The sequence below is a fragment of the Amia ocellicauda genome, chromosome 1, assembly GCF_036373705.1.
Source record: "Amia ocellicauda isolate fAmiCal2 chromosome 1, fAmiCal2.hap1, whole genome shotgun sequence".
Classification (NCBI taxonomy): Eukaryota; Metazoa; Chordata; class Actinopteri; order Amiiformes; family Amiidae; genus Amia; species Amia ocellicauda.
In genome coordinates, this window is record NC_089850.1 from 33,090,448 (window position 1) to 33,102,687 (window position 12,240).

General features: G+C 44.6%; 1 protein-coding gene across 1 annotated transcript in view; it reads left to right on the forward strand.

Annotated features, from left to right (window-relative positions):
- me1 (malic enzyme 1, NADP(+)-dependent, cytosolic) overlaps positions 1-12,240 on the forward strand; it is a 115,194-nt gene that overhangs the window by 50,702 nt on the left and 52,252 nt on the right. The window lies entirely within an intron of this gene.

The following is a 12,240-nucleotide window of genomic DNA, read 5'->3' on the forward strand; positions in this document are numbered from 1 at the left end:
CTTTCAACTGAGGTGGAAATGCATTGCATTGACATAATATTATAACAAACTTTTACTCACCAAAACAACACTGTCTGCATCTCTCAATTGAACGGACAAAATTCAAGCCATATCATGAAATGACAACCCTCAAATGACAACCCTCTAGGGCAGTATTGATGTTTTTTGTAGTATCTTTCTTGCAATGATTCTGAAAGGGGTGAAGTAGGAGAGATCATTGTAGCCTATTAGCATTCAACTGGCCAAATCTGTCTCCACAATATGCCTTTTTAGACATGGAAATAACCCACTGGGCACAGGGAAATGAATAACAGTTAAATAACAGAATACAAATTTACATCATTCATGTCAAGGCAAAGTATTCCTAAATCCATTAAATGACGCAGTGATGTATTTGTTTTGTTAGAGGTGCCAGGTACCAATGTGTATAGTGGATAGAGACAGGGATTGTAATTTAAATAGATAACAAGTCTGGAGATGTCCACAGCTCTCTGGTTCTGGCTTTGTTTACTTACTGTGATCTTCAACCCTGTTTCAATTAATCTTTCACTGGGCATAAAAACTATTTATGACGGCAAGATGTTAACCTTATAGGCATGAATGGAGAAGCAAAGACCAGGAATGACTGTTCACAGTCTTAGATTCAATAATATGGCACTTGCATATGTGCACAGTGCACATAGCAGGTAGATGCTCTCCTGTGATGTCTGTGCTTTAGTTAATTTATTGGTGGAAAATAAAAGGTGCAGTACACCAATGACTGTTAATTTGTTAGCTATGCCGACAATATACTCAATAATAATACAAAAAAATTGACTTGATACTTGCAAATGGTGTACCCTCTTGCAGTTTGATGCATGTTCATAATCCACTTTCTACTATTTATAAATACAAATGCAATAGGGTGCAGGTTTATACTTTGATTCGTGGGTAGTTTTGATTTGGTTTCTGCCTGTGTAACCAATTTTAAAATGTAACTGTGTGTAGTTTGTGAGCATCTGATGGGGAGGAGGGGGGGTTAAGTTTCAATATTCTTTTTTTCTAAACTACCAGTTCAAATCAATATTGGATAATTAACTTTGAGACACAATGCCTGTCACTAACTGCCAGGGAGTGGTAAAAGCATCATATAAATGATCACAACATAGTCACAATTCCACGGAAATGTGCCCCATTGCTTAAAAACTTTAACTGCTTTAGAAATTACTGCATTCCAGAAGGCCATGCACTAGTTCTCCATTCGATCTACAAGATGGGTGAACAAGAATTCATAATCGGTTATAATAGTGGGAGACTGTAGACAAATGATGAGGGGAAACATTCACCAACAAACATGGTTTTGATTGCCAAAGAAAAGAGAATGTGTTGGGATGAAAACCTTGTGGGATGCTATAGGTATGCAACAAATGATAATTGGATAACAGCATGGTCAGAGTCTGAGCCGGAGTCTCTCATTTTATGCAGAATGTGAATGTATGATACAAACAAACATCCAAACAAAAAAAAGGATAATTTGCAATAGATGATGCATAAATGACCTAATAGACAGCTTTCGTTAAGCCTATGAGTAATTTTTAAGAAAGGGGTTTAGGAAGCAGATTCTTTTACCAAATCTGAAAAGGAATCATGATCTTGCAAAACTAGCCGTGACCCTGTAGTACTCTGTATTCCTTAGCACGGTTTCAGATCTGGCCTATGTCATAGCCAAGTTTTATTGGAATTCCCCACAGAGCAGAACACAATTAGCTGAAAGTTGAGTGGTTTTTCAGCCAGGTTTCCCTCAGTTTGTTGCGCAACAGCAATTCCTATAGCTTCCCCAGTGCCTGGGAGCTTGCAGTGTGTTCATTGGGAACTGAACTTCTCCTCCCAATGAAACCATAGCTCTGCTGAATACGCAGTGGACCCATGTTGAAACCAGAACCGGGTGGTTTGTTAGCATACGTTTCAAAGGGTCCATGTTAGTCACGTGCAGCCCTCCAGTGTTAATTATAGTATTCACAGCAGGGAGCCCAGCTGATATTCATAACCTGTCACAATTGCATGCTAATGCAGGAGCTGACTGATTTTAACATTTTGTTCCCAATGTGCCTGCCCAGTAGAGACCCTGCTGGCAGGAGGAAGACCCACCCCCAGCATCTGTGAAAAGTCTCCTCCTGACTGCAGCTCCCTGCCATTTCTTCTTTCACCTTGCCAGTGATAGTGCTTTAGTGTTGTTCGCTTGCATTCGCATTAAAGTCTTGAGAAGTGTGTTCTGGTGAACGTCTATAGAGTGTTGTACAAATTTTGTCTCTTCGGAGATTTAGACTACGGTCTTTAAAGAGCTTTTCTTCTCTTCGGAGGTGAGTGTGCGCAGGGACTCTTACTCGGAGCCAGCCCGGTCCCTCCACTGAGATCTGCTGTATGATTATTACTTCCTGTACCATCCGTTTTTCTTTTACAGATTCGAGTAACGAAGGAGAAAAAGGGAAGAAGGAGACCACTCCTCTGTCGATTTCTCAACCTCTCTGTCGATTTCGACCTCAGTCTTCCACCTCTTGTCCATCCCTTGTTGACCTCGACCAACTCCGTCGAACGCTCAACCACATCTGTTGACCTTTGTGCCACTCCGTTGACCTCTCGACCTCAACGTCAACACATCGACCCTCTATCGACCTATGGACACCTGTGTCGACCTCTCGATCCTCAACAACAACAACCTCGAGAACAACATCGAGGGGGACAGTATCTGCGCTGAGGGGTTTGGCAAGTCCTTCTGCCTCGGGGCTGTCGGTCTACGTAGAGGGTCTGGATGAAGGAGATATCGCGACGGATCTCCTAATCTTGATGAAGCCGAAAGGTGCGTTCCACCGGTGTTCCGGGTGCCAGGGCAAACTGCCTTCAGACAATGGGCACGACCATTGTGTGCGCTGCCTGGATGATGAGCATGCCCAGCTTGCACTGACGGGAAAAGGGGGCTGTGAACACTGCACAGCTTTTATGGAGGCCATGCGCCGTTAGAGGGCCAGGAACTCCCCGATGGCCAGCCGTTGCAGTGGAAGCTCCAACCGCCGCTCTTCTGTGGGCTCGGCTCTGTGCGGACCCCCCGCAAGTACTTCTCCATGAAGACAGGACAGGCGGCGGTCCTATTCCTGCCAGGCTTCACCAGCGAGGATGCAGTCCATCTCCCACTCCTCGCAGGGCGCACTCCCCCAGATGGAGGTCCCCCGAGAGCAAAATGATCCCGCTCTAGATCGTCCAGACGCTCCACTCCGCGGACTCCTCCATGCCGCAGGAGACAGGAAGTGAAAGGAATTGCAACTCTGCTCTGGGAGTTTGGGGAATTTAAGCATAAGCTGGCCTCCTAGCAGCATATGCTAAAAACTGTGTGGGCACGGCTTCCACCTATAGGGGACTCGGTGTCCAGGCTGGTGCAGGTGAATGCGCTGTTAGGCAAAGATCCGCTTTGCCCAAACAAGCAATACAGGACTATGGATGCTATGCCGAAGAAAGCATACTCCACAGAGACTTCAACGGTCCGGGCCAACAATGCACAAGCCATACTGATACTGTACATGGGACACCTGACGGGATGCCTGAGGAAGCGCCAGTCTATGGCAGACGTGGAGGAGGTATCCACTTACATGACGGACTTGCTACGCAAGGGGGCGAAGGCCATAGGGAGGTCCCTCGTAGCCATGGTAGCAGCCAGATGCCATCTGTGTCTGATGCAGGCTAAACTCCAAGACAAGGAGAAGTCTGTCTGAGCCAGGTGGGGCTAGTTAGGTGTGAATTGGGGGTAGGTAGACAAAAGTTACTTAAAGCAGCTGTTGAGACCAGAGGTAAACAGAAGTATTTACAAGTTGCCAGAGAGAGAGACAGGAGAGTACAGGTGAGAGGTAGCCATCTTGTTGTTTGACTAGTTTCAGACCAGTCTTAGCATTGCTCATTTTGTTTTAAGTTTGCCTTAAATTGACGTTAGCATTGTCTGTAGTTTGCCTAAATTGAAGTCAATTCAGTTCAGCTGCTGAGTTGGTGAAAGTAAACGGGTTGTAGAAGGGAGATTTTGTCTAGGACTAACAGGAATTCTGTTGCAGGAGGAGCCAGGTGGGGCCAGTTAGGTGTGAATTGGGGGTAGGTAGACAAAAGCTACTTAAAGCAGCTGTTGAGAAAGAGCTGCGCTGTTTCTCGCTGACAAAAGTTAGGCAGTTGACTAGCAGCAGGAACCAAGAGACGTGTAAAAAACAAACAAAACAAAAAAAAAAGTAACATTTAAAAGAATGTGGCCACTACAGTGTCAGGTTTGCAGAATGATTGCCTTCCTGGATGAACTCATCCAAGAAGGCTTCATTTGTGAACGTTGTTGGCAGGTTGAAATCCTAGAGATCAAGGTTCATGATATTGAGGCTCAGCTTTTCGATCTGCACTGTATTAGGGATATAGAAGAATTGGTCAATCAGCCCATGAGAGAGATGGTGTGCACGCCAAAACCTAGGAGAGTTGAGACCTTAGAGCAGGACAGTGTAGAGAACTGCTGGGTTACAATAGGTCGTAACCACAGAAAAGGGCATGCACAACCCTTAGAGATACCCCAAGAGCTTGAATTGCCCAACAGGTTCCAACTGCTGGACACTGAGTTGGACAGTGACAGCTCAGAGGGTGATGGGAGGGCAGTTGAGCACCAGAGCACCATGGTGCTCACTCCCCCCCAGAAGAAGGAGGTAGTTATAGTAGGAGACTCAATCCTTAGAGGTGTAGATCACACAGTGTGTTCTAGTGACAAGGAGACCCGCATGGTATCTTGCCTGCCTGGTGCTCAGGTTGCAGATCTCCCTAAACAAGTAGACAGGCTACTGGCCAAAGCCGGGGGTAATCCACTGGTCATGGTCCACATTGGAACCAATGACATAGGAAAAGGTAGGACAGAGGTTCTGCAAGACAACTTTAAAGAGTTAGGAAAGAAACTAAAGAGCAGAACCTCCACGGTAGTTTTCTCTGAAATACTTCCGGTACCACGTGCCAGGCCAGGGAGACAGGCAGAGATTAGAAAGTTTAACACATGGTTGAAAGCTTGGTGTAGGGAAGAGGGGTTTAGGTTTATGGAGCATTGGTCTTTCTTCTGGGATAGATGGGACCTATACAAACCGGACGGTCTACATTTAAACAGAAGGGGGGCTAATGCATTGGGAGAGCGTATGTGCAGTGAAATTGAGAATCATTTAAACTAGGAACCAGGGGGGCAGGGAGCTCTGACAATGGGAGATGTTCCTCTAAGGAAAGAAAACCAAATGAAACTGCTTGTAGGAAAGTCCTGAAATGCTTGTACCTCAATGCCAGGAGTATAAGGGTCAAGATGTTAGACCTAGAAGCCACAGTGCTGGCATGTGACTACGATGTTGTAGGAGTGACAGAAACATGGCTTACAGAAAATGATGGGGATGAATACAAGTTGGAAGGATACACACAGTTTAGGAGAGACAGGCAAAATCGAAGAAGGGGTGGGGTAGCATTATATGTGAAAAATGACATTGAGGCAGAAGAACTTGTATTAGATCCCAGTAACGGAACAGAATCTTTGTGGGTGAAACTTTTGAACAAGAGATCTGGAGGATTAGCATGAGGAGTGTGTTACAGGCCACCAAACTCAGATATTCAGAAAGATGCTGCATTGTACAGTGTAATCAAGACTGCATGTAGCAAGGATGTGGATGTTATAATGGGGGATTTCAATTTCCCAAACTTAGACTGGGAAAGCCCAGTGGGGACTACAGAAGCAGAAATAGGAAGACGGCAGTTAGAGAACCAATGGCAAATTGTGATCACAATATGGTTAGCTTTGAGGCATTCTTTCAAAAAATAAGGTCCAAGTCTAAAACAATGGTCTACAATTTTAGAAAAGCAAACCTCGAAGGTATGAGACAGCACTTAGAAGAGGTAGACTGGAGCACATTGGATACAGAGTCAGTTGAAAATGGATGGGTATATTTTAAGAATATACTACTTGAGGCTCAGGAGCAATTTGTATCAAAACTTAGGAAATTGAGGACCAAAAAACACTGGCCAAAATGGTTTAATAGAGGTATGCAAAAAAATATCAAGAGAAAGAAAATGTTGTATAGCGCATACAAAAGGGATGGTGACGAAACAAAATACATAGAATATGTTGAGCTGCAAAGAGATCTTAAGAAAGGGATCAGGAAAGCAAAGAGGGAAATAGAAAGAAACATAGCTCTTGGAGCTAAAACCAATGCAAAGAGCTTTTTTCAATATTACAACAGCAAGCGGTCAATAAAGGAGGAAGTGAAACAGATAAAGGGCAAAAATTGAGGTATCTTGGAAAACTAACAATATGTGGCAAATATTCTAAATGAGTATTTCACAGAGGTTTTTACAAAAGAAAAAACAGATGACATGCCACAGGTTGGCAGTCAGTCCAGTCAAACCCTAAGAGAGATCAGGATAAATGAGGAGGAGGTACTAAAGGGACTAGCAGAATTAAAAACAAACAAATCACCTGGGCCAGATGGGATATTTCCAACAGTACTTAAAGAAATGAGGGAAATTATTTACAGGCCGCTAACTCAATTCTTCCAAATGACACTTAGAACAGGGGACAAAACTGAGCCAGGAAATTACAGACCAATCAGTCTCACCTGCATCACTTGTAAAATGTTGGAAACAATGATTAGACAGAAAATAGAGGAGCATCTTAGTGAAAACCATATTCTTGGAGATAGTCAACATGGGTTTAGAAGAGGCAGATCATGTCTTACTAATTTATTAGAATTTTTTGAACATGCAACTGCAGCTGTAGATCACGTGAAAGCATATGATATGATATACTTAGATTTTAAAAAAGGTTGATAAGGTTTAGGCATTCAGGGTAATGTAAGTAGATGGATTATGAACTGGTTGATGTATAGGAAGCAGAGGGTGTCGATTAGAGGAGTTGCTTCTAACTGGAGTGAGGTTGTTAGTGGAGTTCCACAGGGATCAGTATTAGGGCCTTTGCTTTTTCTAATCTATATTAATGATCTGGACTCCAGGATAGTTAGCAAACTTGTCAAATTTGCAGATGATTCTAAAATAGGTGGCTCAGCAGATACAATCTTGGCAGCACAGGCTATTCAGTTGTGGGCTGACACCTGGCAGATGAAATTCAATGTGGACAAGTGCAATGTAATACATGTAGGTAACAAAAATGTCCACTATAATTACTCTATAGGAGGTACAGATCTAGATGAAGTAACGCATGAGAAAGACCTAGGAGTCTATGTGGACTCCTCACTTTCTCCATCCACACAATGTGGGGAAGCAATAAAAAAGGCAAACAGAATGTTAGGGTATATTGTCAAAAGTGTAGAATTTAAAACAAGGGAAGTAATGTCAAGACTGTACAATGCACTAGTTAGACCTCATCTGGAATACTGTGTACAGTTCTGGGCTCCACACTTCAAGAAGGATATTGCTGCTCTAGAGGCAGTTCAGAGGAGAGCAACCAGACTTATTTCAGGTCTGAAGGGAATGTCCTACTGAGAGACTGAGGGAACTGATCCTTTTCACCCTGGAACAGAGGAGACTACGTGGGGACTTGATCCAAGTCTTCAAAATCATGAAAGGCATCGACCACATCAAACCAGAGGAGCTTTTCCAGATCAGCAAAGACACACGCACCCGGGGACACAAATGGAAATTGGGCTTCAAGGCATTCAAAACGGAAAACAGGAGACACTTCTTTACACAGAGAATAGTCACAATCTGGAATAAACTACCCAGCAATGTGGTAGAAGCTGAAAGTTTGGGAACATTTAAAAATAGACTGGATAGGATCCTTGGATCACTTAGATATTAATGGACACCAAACGAGCACGATGGGTCGAATGGCCTCCTCTCGTTTGTAATCTTTCTTATGTTCTTATGTTCTTATGTCCTCCTCGATGCTCCCATCACCCCAGGTCAGATGTTTGGTGAGATGGTGGACCATTGAATGGTCGGCAAAGGTGAAGGAGACGGCGTTCAAATACGCGGATCTCCAGCAGGCTAGACGACAGCCACAGCAGCACCAGTGGGGCTTCCAACAACCCAACAGGCCGTGGCCAAGGCAGGGGAAGTCTCTCAACCAAGGCCACAACAGACCAGTGGCCAGCAACCTGAGCAGAAGCCAGCCGCAAGCGAGGGGAAAGAATTCACAATCTCCACTCCATATGGGCAATACATCTGCAGGGCGTGTCCAATACAGCGGCAGATATTCTTTCCAGGGGAGGTCTAGACAGAGTGGAGACTGAATCCTCAGGTGCTGGAGCAGGTCTGGAAGAGGCTGGGACGGGCTCGGGTCGACCTCTTCGCTACACAGGCAACGACCCACTGTCCTCTGTGGTTCTCCCTGGAGACGGGAGGCGGTGCCCTGAACGTGTATGCCTTTGCTCACCCATGGCAGCAGGAACTACTGTATGCCTTCCCCCCACTGCCACTTTTTCTACTGACACTGGAGAGGATTCACCAGGAAGGAGCTCAAGTTCTCCTGATTGCCCCCTGGCGGCCAAGACAATTGTGGTTTGCAACGCTGGCACAGATGATCAGCACAGATCCATGGCAGCTTCCGCTTCGACAGGACTTGCTGAGCCAAGCAGAGGGACTGTTATGGCATCCCAACCCAGCACAGCTGCAGTTGTGAGTTTGGACCCTGAAAGGCACCGCCTGATGTCTCTGGGGCTGCCTGTTAATGTCGTGGAAACGCTACAGTTGGCCAGGGCCCCCTCCACCAGGGCCCAATATACTTATAAGTGGTCAGCCTACCAGAGCTAGTGTCTAGAGAGATGTGTGGATCCGGTGTCGTGCCCCATATCGACAATCCTGTGCTTCCTGCAACAGCTGCTTGAAGACGGGGAAATCTGCATCCACGCTGAAAGTTTATCTGGCTGCCATCACAGGATGCCATGAGCCCCTTTCCTGGCGCTTGAGACCACCAATAAAGGACAGAATTCCAGCCTGGGACTTGGAATTAGTGCTGCAAGGACTGAGCGATGCTCCCTTTCAGCCCAACGCAACGCAACGCAACGGAGCTCCACTTCCTCTCAATCAAGGTAGCCTTCCTTGTAGTGATAACGTCGGCAAGGAGAATTAGTGAAATTCACACCTTGTCTGTGGATAAGACCTGTCTAATCTTCTCGGGAAGCAACAACAGTCACTCTCAGGATGAACCCGGCCTTCCTGCCCAAGGTCGGCATTCCACATAAACCAACCTATTGTCCTGGAGTCATTCCATTTCCCTTCAAATACATCGGATGAGGTGTCAAAACAGCGACTGGTGGTTCACAAGGTTCTACCGCCTCAATGTGGCAGACCGGCTGGGCCCAAGCTTGGGCACCCAGGTACTTCAAACTGCTAGCCCTCAGGCACTGTAAGGCTCTGCTATCCTTGTCATTGTGGGTTTATGTTTAGTCAGGTGTCAGGACTCGTGACAGCTCCGGTATAGTCTTCCCATTAGGTAATGGCTGTCTTTCAATTTTGAAAGGGAGCGATAGGTTCCCTGAAAAAGAAAGACAGCCATTACTCTTCAGGGCTCGCTCGACCAGACGACCTTTCTGATGAAGAAATGGCAGGGAGCTGCAGTCAGGAGGAGACTTTTCACAGATGCTGCGGGCGGGTCTTCCTCCTGCCAGCAGGGCCCCTATTGGGCAGCTTTGGTACATGCTTTCAATGATTGGGAGGTCAGAAGGCTCTACCCATTAGGTAATGGCTGTCTTTCTTTTTCAGGGAACCGGGGTTATGATGATAACCTATCGTTACTAATAATATTTACTACTAGTCATTTGCCATTTCCTGGACTAACACCATAATGTGTACTTTTTCCTTATCCTGTACTGTGTCCTAGATTGGGTGCCAAATGGTATTGTAGTTACTGTAATATACAACATCATGCCAGGTACTGTGAGGAGACTGGCCCATCGCATTCCTTCTGTAGATGACATCTATAAGGACATGTATTCTGGTGGTTACCACATTTTTTTTTATGTATTGCCAACTGTAGCAATGCACTTATTAATGTAGGCTTACACATTTTAAAAGAAAATTGTTTTAGCCGGATCTTTAGCTATTGACGATCAATACCAAAATGTATGTTGACTCGCATGCATGCATGCATGCATGCACACACACACACGCTGTAAGAGACCTGCAATGAATCTTTTTGAATGATTTGTTCATTTGGACCACCAAGGTTGTAGAGAAGGATTGCCCATTATTAGGATAATCGTTTGCTTTCAGGTACAAAGAAAACATTGTTGGAAAGTTACTTTTTCCAGCCTGTAATCTGCTTTACACATATTAACTAGAACCATACTTGGTTGTAAGTGAAAGATCAAAGGTTAAATGCAGTGCTGTGCTGAATGATACTTTTTGTTACTGATATAAACAGAATTTGAAAGTCTATTTTATAATTTTTCTTAATTATGAGATGTGAATAAAAATATTACATTGCAAATGGGACTAGGATTTGATGACATTCTCTGTAGGATCTATGATTTAACGAGGCAGTGATGAATATGTGATCCAACTCAATATCAAAGAGCCAGAACCTGGCAAGTGGCATGTTCTATAATATTGAACAAAGGGAGACATTTTACTGTTTGCAATCAAAGTGGCAATAAACAAACCCTAGTGTTCTTCGAGGAAAGCCCACACACAGAGTTGGAAGCTGGTAAGATGAGAATGTACAACTGAGTGATAAACATTTGCAGTAAGTTGAAAATTGCACAGTGGAATTTGCTGCTGTACACTCAGTAAGTCCACGTGCTTTGAAATGTCTGCTATAAGATATGAGAGACAGGAATTTGGCAAAGAACACTGTTAGTCAAGAGTAGCATTTTCAAAGGACATGGATTAGATATTTGACATATTAATACATTAATGAGATGCACAACAAAATAAAATGTATGTTATCCTAATACTTTACAATTCATTTTTAAAACAATGGCATTTGCCTGAGCCATGACTTTTCTATTTAATTTGAACATTCATATCAAACATTATAAAAACATTGCATTTATCAGACCGTTGAGCCCATGTCTGTTTGTTTCTTGTCCAAATCCTGTTTTTATAAGACTGCACCAAACATGGCTCCTATTATCCTTAAAGTTTTTTTTTTTTTTTGTATTTATTCTGTGCTTGTTTAAACTGTAAGTCGCCCTGGACGTCGGCCAATAAATTATTATTATTAGGTAGCTATAGCTAAAATATTAGAAGATGACTTAAATGCATATATACACCGATCAGCCATGACATTATGAGCACTGACAGGTGAAGTGAATAACACTGATAATCTCATTATCATGGCACCTGTCAGTGGGTGGTATATATTAGGCAGCAAGTGAACATTTTGTCCTCAAAGTTGATGTGTTAGAAGCAGGAAAAATGGGCAAGCGTAAGGATCTGAGCGACTTAGACAAGGGCCAAATTGTGATGGCTAGACGACTGGGTCAGAGCATCTCCAAAACTGCAGCTCTTGTGGGGTATTCCCGGTCTGCAGTGGTCAGTACCTATCAAAAGTGGTCCAAGGAAGAGAAAGCGGTGAACCGGTGACAGGTTCATGGGCGGCCAAGGCTCATTGATGCACGTGGGGAGCGAAGGCTGGCCCGTGTGGTCCGATCCAACAGACGAGCTACTGTAGCTCAAAATGCTGAAAAAGTTAATGCTGGTTCTGATAGAAAGGTGTCAGAACACACAGTGCATCGCAGTTTGTTGCGTATGGGGCTGCGTAGCCGCAGACCAGTCAGGGTGCCCATGCTGACCCCTGTCCACTGCCGAAAGTGCCTACAATGGGCACGTGAGCATCAGAACTGGACCACGGAGCAATGGAAGAAGGTGGCCTGGTCTGATGAATCACGAGTTCAAGATGTTGACAATTGAGCATCTGTGGGATGTGCTGGACAAACAAGTCCGATCCATGGAGGCCCCACCTCGCAACTTACAGGACTTAAGGGATCTGCTGCTAACGTCTTCGTGCCATCAATGAGCCTTGGCCGCCCATGACCCTGTCGCCGGTTCACTGCTTTTCCTTCCTTGGACCACTTTTGATAGGTACTGACCACTGCAGACCGGGAACACCCCACAAGAGCTTCAGTTTTGGAGATGCTCCGACCCAGTCATCTAGCCATCGCAATTTGGCTCTTGTCAAAGTCTCTCAGATCCTTACACTTGCCCATTTTTCCTGCTTCTAACACATCAGCATTGAGGACAAAATGTTCACTTGCTGCCTAATATATC